Source organism: Crinia signifera, chromosome 19, assembly GCF_055691185.1.
Source record: "Crinia signifera chromosome 19, ASM5569118v1, whole genome shotgun sequence".
Lineage (NCBI taxonomy): Eukaryota > Metazoa > Chordata > Amphibia > Anura > Myobatrachidae > Crinia > Crinia signifera.
In genome coordinates, this window is record NC_139226.1 from 26,639,345 (window position 1) to 26,648,918 (window position 9,574).

The following is a 9,574-nucleotide window of genomic DNA, read 5'->3' on the forward strand; positions in this document are numbered from 1 at the left end:
GTCACATCTGCCGTACTGCTTCCGGCCAGATCCCACATATCGCTCCCGTCCCCACAGTGGATTCATGACTCATGAGAGCACCGCTCCTCCGGGGACACGCAGCAGGTACTCCTTCATCCTGAAGGTGGAGGGAAGGGCCGGGAAGGGGGTTTGGTTAACATTAAGTCTGCCCTCTTGGACCATCACAACACATGTATCCTATACAAAGTGTGTGTCACTGTCAGTGCACCCCACCCCCCTTCCCTGCACAATGTATATACTATACGTGTTTATGTGTCAGTGTGCCCCTGGTTCTTGTGAGTATTTATGCCCCTGTACAATGTGTGTGTATGCCCTTTGTATATATACACAATATATGTGTGTGTGTTAGTGTGCCCCTGGTATATTTGTGCGTCAGACTGCCATAGTGTGGGAGGATGTAGCAGACCCCTCTTGCTCTGTTAAAATTTGCCCCAGCTGGCTCCAGGCAGTGCCTACCCCTCTGTGAACACCCATCTCTCACTCTTCTCAGTAATCTCACCCTGTCTCCCCCTAACACCCTTTTTCTCTTAAATCCTATTACTCTCTATTTCTCCCCCCACCCCAGTGGCATAGTAGTGACAATGAAGGGGAGGCCCCCTTTAAAAAATTCTATGGGGCCCACAAGGTATGATTTGGGACTAGAGTCAGCCGGCGGGCAGGCGGGCGGGTGCAAGCAGACTAAAGTGTGCTGGAGTGGCCAAGGAATTTGCTGGGCAGAGGAGCTGGCGGCAAAAGTGAGTAAAAAATGTATGCTATATGTAAGATGCTCCATAGGGAAATCTATAGGAAGGGGGTGCACGCTATAATACCCCTTTCACATTGCAAAAATAATCTGGGTCGCCCTGTGGTGTAAAAATGCCATGTTGTATATCCTGGGTCCAGCAACCCAGCAATCCGACCCGGGGTATAAGCATTGTTATTCCCGGGTTGAAAGCGGGTTGCTTGGCAGTCTGAACGGGTAACCTGGCTTGAGCGACATGGGTCCCTTTCCCTTCTATGGAGGAGTCAGCAGCGTCACCTCTGTGCTGCCTCCTCCCTCGCCTGAGGCACTACCACTGCGCCTCTACTGGCAATAAGCCAGGTTGCTGTGAGCACCAAATATTGCAAATGCTGGGTCAGTTTTTGTACAGATCAGTGTCCAAATCCCAGATGCAACCTGGCATTTGCGATGTGAAAGGGGTAGAAGTGACTAATGCGCCTTTCACACCGAGCAGCAAATTACCATGTTAAAAATTTCAACCCGGTAATTTGCTGAATAATGGGGCCTACACACATAGCGATATACAGGCATTATCTAAGCAGTCTCACTAGATCGCTTAGATAATGCCCTTAAATCGCTCCGTGTGTAGGGGCCATAGCATTGCTAGCGCTCGAGGATTAATAATAAGCATGCTCTCTGGTGAGAACACTGGCATAGACAGATCGCTGTGTGCTTAAGCGATCATGCTCAAGCATTCTGAGTAATCTAGCCTTGATCAGAATGCTTCAGCATCACTATGGGCCTTATTCAGATCTGAGCTCAGTACAATTTTGTTCGGAAAATGGGCAAAACCATGTGCACTGCAGGTGGGGCAGATGTAACATGTGCAGAGAGAGTTAGATTTGTGCGAGTTATTTTGTTTCTGTGCAGGGTAAATACTGGCTGCATTATTTTTACACTGCAATTCATCCCTGCCCGTCTCCCTGAAGTGGAGACAGGCATGGACCCGCAGTGGCACTGTCCAGAAACTGGGACGCGCGTGCCTTTGAGACGCACGCGCGTCCCAGTCAGATGGGGCGCCTCTGCACCGGCGATCGCCAGCGCAAGCATGCTGGTGATCCCCGGGCAAGAACCACTGATTATCCGGCACCTTCGGGTTCCGACACTGTGCCGGACAATCTGTTTTTGTCTGATTATTGGTGTCATCCCCTTCACAGCCCGATCCCCCCACAGACAGCTACCTTATTGGTCCCCGGTGCAGGGTGGCTCCTCCAGCCGCTAATCTCCACCTGCTGCTGATCCCCGTCCGCCACACTGATGATCTCCGTCCACAACAAGACTTCCGTAAAAATCATGTTGTGGTTGCTTTATTGAATACTTTTTTATGTATAGTTATATATTTATTTCCTATCTCGCAATGGCATCTTATATTTTTATAAACAAGTAGCAGTGATTTTGTATCATTCGAAGTGGAATTCAACAGAGTTCTCACCAGTGGCATCGCCATGGGTAGTGTCAAAATGGGGCATGGTCTTGTGCCTACACAAGGGGCCCGGGGCAAAAAAAGGCAACATTTGGGATTAAGAAATGAGGTTCTTGTGTACAAGCCATCAGCACGTACATGTAAAGGGGATGTGGTCACACCTTAACCCTGAAGAAGCCAGAGAGGTGAAACGATCGTTGGTTTCTAGTGGGAGTGACGCAGTTACTGAGCGCCTCCCAAATCTTGCCTTACCAGCCGCAGCAGCAGCAGCCGCGCCGCTGACCGGCTTCAGCGCTATCCCAGCGCTCCGGACACTTACAGTCCAGCTTTCTCTTACAAGCCGCAGCAGCAGCAGCCGTGTCGCAGACCGGCTCCAGCGCTATCCTAGCGCTCCCAATACTTGTAGCCCTGCAGCCCTCTCCACGCGCTGATCGTGGAAGAGGGACACAGCCGCAGCAGCCACAGGACGTCCGACTGGACGAACACAGTGCCGCCTCAGCACATCTATGGTAGCAGTCTAAACCAGCCCCAGCTCCTGCAGCCCTCTCCAGGAGATTACCGTGGGGACATTTTCTGACACAGCAGCTGCAGCATACCTGACGGGATAGTCACAGTGCCGCTTAGCGCAGAGCGTGCACTTACAGGTACCCGCTCACCCGCTCTCCCTAAACCTCCTCTCCCTCCCGGCTCTTCCCTTCACCTCTTACCCGCCACCTTCCGTCCTCCCTCTAACTCTCTCTCCACCACATTTTCTCTATTAGGTGTAATAAATCCCCCCAGTGTGACAACAAGCCCGCTCACCCACCATACCAAAAAAGCCCATCTAATCAATGATGGCAGCTTACTTGGGGCGTATGAAGGTATGACAGGAGAAGGGAGACCTCTCCTAGTCTCATACAGTATTCCACCCCTAGTGATAGGTATACCAGGTGGGCAGCAGCCGCTTTCGCACTAAAGGGTAACACCTATCTTTATCTTTCTGACTCCATTTTGGGCAGAGCTCTTCCCCCACAATACCCATAAAAGCCCACTACTATTAGGTGGCAGCTGACATTTGGAAGTGGGCAGCCTGCCAGAGGGGAAAAGGAGACTTTCCAATCCTCGAACCAGACTACCCCACCTTTGTTCAGGGTATATAAAGTTGGTGGGATCACTCATACCCTTTGGATACAGTCAGACTCTTATCTCCATCTGGTCCCTTCTTTCCTTTTCCTACTCTTTCTTCTCTCCTTTCTTGTTGTGATCTTCCTCTCCCCTCTTTCCTCGTGTTTAAAATAACCCCCTTCCCCATTCCCCACCCCAATATCCCCAATTCCTATCCAACCACCTAGCGGGAGCGTCTGTATTATTTCCAACATATTGTGACACAGAGATCTGAATACAAATATAGTACCCGAGCTGCTAATGATTTAACAGATATTAATTGTCATTTATAAAAACTGTTATCTAGAATACCGATCTGACACCATACACATTGTTGTTAGCTAGAGACTGGTTGAGACAGAATCAGAAAAGATAGACAGCACAACTTATTATGTCGACACGACAGCTGTCGGCTAAACACAACTAATACGAGGTTGCTTCAGCTTGGATTAAATCAATTTGTTTATTTGTGTATTTGCGCCAACTGCTATTATTTATACCAACCTTCATTGCTAATATATGTGTAACTGCCGACATGGTGGCAGGTAGACTGTGATAATTTCTATTCAACACTTTACATGCCGGTTAGGTACCGAACCACAGTCTGATTGCATTGAATGAGACATACTCTGGTGTCGGCTTACCAACAAATATACTGCTGATGACAGGCGCTTTCTGTAGACGGTTATAAGCAGATAGGACCGCCGGCTTGGAAGGCAAGCTTATTACTATTGAAATTAGATTCCTAAGTTTGCGGAATCTTACTAAAAAATATTTTCTCTTTTTGGCAAACAAACTAAGAGGATCACTAGTCAGCCTACATTTCACCCCTTTTAGGAACAGTTAAACCTAGCAGAGGGACTGCTACCTCTTCGATACAATGCTAAAAAATATTCACTGTTCTAACAATATTTGATACAAATTATCTACTGTGGTGTAATCTCATGTATGGAGCTATCCACTACACCCCCACTCTTTAATGGATAGCCTGTGGTTCTGACTAAGTGAATCCCAGTAAGTTTTTATAGCTTAACACCCCGGTCTAGTGACACGCAGGTGATCCCCTCTAATGCACCAACTGTGCTGGGGAACTTCACCTGGTTTGTGGGTAAGGCTAGAATAATTTAGTCCCACTTCATAGATCCATTTTTGTGATATCTTCTTCAGTCCTGATATTCGGGACCTACCTATACTCTGTTGAGTAAAGAATACATAGTGTCACAGAACCAGGGGACGCTATGCCCACAGGGCACACACAAGTTAGTGTGAATCTCTGAACTTGATAATACTATATATGTTATACTGTATGTTTGTGTGTGAGCGCCTAAAAAACGTTCTTGTCTAGTGTATATTTTAACAATATTTAATAAAAGTTAAATTTGAACTCATACCATATTTCGAGTTGGATTAATCTAACCTACTCCTTCAAGCGTTACTAGTTTCTCTAACTAGCCTATCACATCCCAGTCATACTGGCCACAAGATGCTCCTACTCATACTTTGCCACTCATGCTTGTGTTGCTACTTATGACTTATTGATAATATCGTATGACATACCGTTACAAGTTTTCGATTACTGAATAGTAATCATTTTCAAAGAGTGCCCCAACAAAGAGAGAGTCTTTTTCTTTTTTCTCTTACACATCACATTGTGTCACGCAATGTAGCCCATCTTACCTTATAGGCTGGGTGCTGTACAGTGCAGCTGTGGATAAAGAATGGGGGTAACCTGAGAGAGGGGGCCCGGGTGCCCCACCTCAATCTGGCTATGGTGAAGAGCATGGGGTGCAGTGGCGTAACAATAGCCGCACAGAACTGGCGGTGGCGCGGAGGTGCTGAGTAATTGTGAGCGCCAGGGGTCTGCTGGGGCTATCGCTGCGCTGCACCGCTGCCGGGACCTGCCTTATCCCTTCGTTTGACGCGGGGTTTGTGGCCGGGACCCACAGATCTACCTGTCTGCGGTCGCAGCACTCCTCCTGGCTCCTGCTGTTGACGAAAAATGACCCACACAAAATGTCCGCCCCTTACTGGCAGCAGCCTCCTCTAGCATTCTTAAAAACGGTCTGCTGTATTCACTGTGGTAACCTCCACTAATACCTGATTGAATGCATCTTGTTAATTCAATGTGTTCTAAACATGCAACTGTAACTCTGTACTCAAAGGCACTGGGTAAGTTTCTACATTTACATGCTAAGGAACAGAAGGCTCCCAGGAATTTCACTTGAAGCATTATTTGCCTGTAGATAAAGTATATAACCACCGTATATAAAAGCAAACACGTGACTCATTCCGAAATCTCCTGGTAATTTCGTACTGTGTAACCATTAAATAATAATGAATGAATATATTTAACGGAATTCCTGTTTTAACAACCCGTGCTCTAATCTCCTAGTTGTGCAATGTAATTTGCTAATTAGAATGTAATAGACGCTGTCTGTACTGGCTTGTTTGAAGCCCAAATTTCCATCATTTTAAGCATACAGTATAAGTAGTCATTAGAATTGGTGACCCTGTACTCCTGCAGGTAACCCAGCAAATAAATCCCTTTGGTGCCTTCCTTTAGAAGAAGGGTATTCCCGTGCTTGTAGTTATCAAAGAAGGCTGCACTAAAAGGGGGATTATTTACTAAAGTGTAGATTTATAGAAGTAGAGAGTAAAGGGGTGTACACACCAGGAGATTTTGACTAATGGACAATTTTGACTAAGTAATTTTGGGAGAGATTTTGGCTAGATGCACTGGAGATTTTGACTAAGCAATTTTGTCAGATACCCCTTTCACACCAGCCTAAATTCCCGGGTTGAGTCCGGGAACAACTAGCGCTGGTGTGAAAGGTTCCCGGGACAAATTACCGGGCTAATTTGCTGGCAATCCAACCCTGCTAGGTAGCAGGGTTGTTCCCGGGTTAAACCCAGGGACCTGGCTGGTGTGAATGGGGTAGGGTATATTTACCTGGGTTGACGGTCCTCTGTGTCCTATCCGGCTGGGAATCCACGCAGGCGGCGGGCGCAAATGACGGGACAGGCGGTGGATAATGATGATGCAGCTCTCCGGCGGCAGTGAGGGCTGGAGAGCTGGGTCATCTTCATCCCGTCATTTGCGCAGCCGCCTGTGTGGATCCCCGGCCTGCACAGAGGACAAGCAACCGGGGTGAGTATTCTCACCACCTCCTGCCCAGCTCCACCGCCATCCAGCCGACTGCCCGCCTCCTCCCCACCTCCTGCCGGCCCAGGCAGGTTTTCAATTGGATCATTGACCATAAGCTGCAGCATTGTCACATGGATTCGCCTAGGCAAGATCTCTGCAGACAGAAATAGTTGTTCTCTATAGACTAGATGTGGTCAGTATGTGTAGCTGATCATGAACGCAACATGCACACTTCATGGTTTGTGATGAGTTGGGGAAATTGTCAGTGTGTCCTGACTCCTGACTTCCTGTCTGCTATAGAGATGAATGATCTCTATTTTCGGACACGCACCAGCTGCAATGACCATAGCTTGAAGTTAGCGAACCGCAGGCGCAAGTGGCCATGTTTGTATCTGCTCTGATATTCATGTTGTTCGGATGTATTTTCCTCAGTCCGTGTCCCAGATTAATCAAGAAAAATATTTCGAGATATATGAAAGAGAAAAGGTCATTTATAAATGCGGAAAACCTGCCCCCACACACCTGAGGGGTAGAAACGCTTGCTTGGGTGCACTGGGGGTATGGGAATGTGTCTAGCTAATTGGAGGCTTGGCAATATATATCTTGCTTAAATGTAAAACCAAGATTTATTTTAGCTGGGAAGGCAGCATTTTGGCATGACCTAAGCTTCCGCTGACATCAATCAGCTACACTCCACAGCAGGAAGTGCTTGGTGATTGGGCCATGTGATCCCCGGCACTTTCTCTATTATATGATGTCATATTTTCCCTACTTTTCCGGAGTGTCCAGGAGATTTACAAATTTACGTCAGTTTTCAGGAGAGTGCAAAACACTGGCAGACAGTGTCGGACTGGCCCATAGGGGTGCATGGGAAATCCCCAGTGAGCCTCACTACCTGAGGGCCTACCCCTTGCTTCAGAAAATAGGTTCCAGAAAATTGTCTCACGTTAGGGTGCGGATTAATAGATAGACAGTCAATAGGTCTTCCCCAAAAGGTTGACATGCAATAGATCAACAGGGACAAAAGGCCGACATGGGAAAGGTCAAAATGTTGACATACAAAAAGCACACACATGAAAAGATGTAAAATTGCACTCTATTAAAACTCTCCCATGATATCGAAACAATTTTTTGAAGCTTTAGTAACATCTATCATGTATAGCAGAGGGCGGGGCTACAATTCCGTGATTTATTGTGAATCACGTCATCTGGTCCCTCTCGGACCACTTGTACTCTGTTGTGGGTGGCCGTGGTTGCAGAGAGCCCCTGGGGAAAGCGGGGGATGGTGCATCTAAAAACAGATACAGATGGAGCTGGGCTCATCCTTGGCCGGCGCTCACCAGATCCCTTTCACTGGCGATAGAGACTGGGACGCGCATGCGTATCACGCGCACGCACGTCCCAGTATCATGGCGGCTGGGCAGCGTCTCCCTGCCCATCTCTGCTTCAGGGAGACGCTGCCCAGTTCAGGGGGGCTGTGAGGGGGACCTGTGGCGACGGCAGGGGAAGCAGCGGGGACCCCTGCCAAGCTCTGTTGCCACGGGGTGCGCAAGAGTCTCGTATGCGCGCGCCCCTGGCGGTAGACGACCGCTGGCGGTGGATGGCGGTAGAATCGCTATCCCCTGCAAGGATGAGTCGGGCTACATCTGTAAGTAAATCTGGTGTTAAGGCCCCCATACATTAGGCCGACTTGTCCTAAAGATTTCCCATTTGTCACTTGATGTGCAATTTTTTTTTACATGTGATAACTTGCATGCGATTTATCACATGTAAGCACGGGGAGCTGCAGGAGGGGTGCGGCAGAATTTAAAAATCCTATTCAAGACAGGGTGGCCGCTGGTTGGCTGAGAGAGCACTGCCCGCCAATCAGCTGCCTCCTATTCAAGCCGCCCAGTCATTCAATATAAGTTTTTAATTCTCCCTGCTGCCCACCGCACCACGCACTGTATCAGATGTGCTGACAACTGCACATAAGATTTATCGGTACTTGTGTAGTTTCACGGCGGCAGCCTAAGCTACATTGTCAGCGTAGCCCAACGGTTGCCTAGCGTAGTCAGTGTAGTGTCTCCGCGGCAGCCCTGCGTAGCTAGCGTAGTCAGCGTAGTGTCTTCGCGGCAGACCTGCGTAGTTAGCGTAGTCAGCGTAGTGTCTCTGCGGCACCCCTGCGTAGTTAGCGTAGTCAGCGTAGTGTCTCCGCGGCAGCCCTGCGTAGTTAGCATAGCCAGCGTAGTGTCTTCGCGGCAGCCCTGCGTAGTTAGCGTAGTCAGCGTAGTGTCTCCGCGGCAGCCCTGCGTAGTTAGCGTAGTCAGCGTAGTGTCTTCGCGGCAGCCCTGCGTAGTTAGCATAGTCAGCATAGTATCTCTGCGGCAGCCCTGCGTAGTTAGCATAGTCAGTGTAGTGTCTTCGCAGCAGCCCTGCGTAGTTAGCGTAGTGTCTCCGCGGCAGCCCTGCGTAGTTAGCATAGTCAGCATAGTGTCTCCGCGGCAGCCCTGCGTAGTTAGCGTAGTCAGTGTAGTGTCTCCGTGGCAGCCCTGCGTAGTTAGCGTAGTCAGCGTAGTGTCTTCGCGGCAGCCCTGCGTAGTTAGCGTAGTCAGCGTAGTGTCTTCACGGCAGCCCTGCGTAGTTAGCATAGTCAGCATAGTGTCTCCGCGGCAGCCCTACGTAGTTAGCGTAGTCAGCGTAGTGCAGGGGTTCCCAAAGTTTTTGAATCAAGGCACCCCAAAGCGCCAGAAATGTTTTCGCGGCACCCCTAGGCTAAAGTTTTCTCATTGAGAAAGTCAGAAACAAATATAAGTTAAATAAATTGTGCTTATATCTCATCCTTAGGATCAGTTATGTGGTAATGGACAGGATTTGGTACTGTCTGTCCCCAATTTGACTATTATAATGGACATAAATAATTTGAATTGGTCCTGGACCATCAACCCAGGGCACCCCTGCAAGTCCCACAAGGCACCCCAGGGTGCCACGGCACACAGTTTGGGAACCACTGGCGTAGTGTCTTCGCAGCAGCCCAGCGTAGTTAGCATAGTCAGCGTAGTGTCTTCGCGGCAGCCCTGCGTAGTTAGTGTAGTGTCTCCGC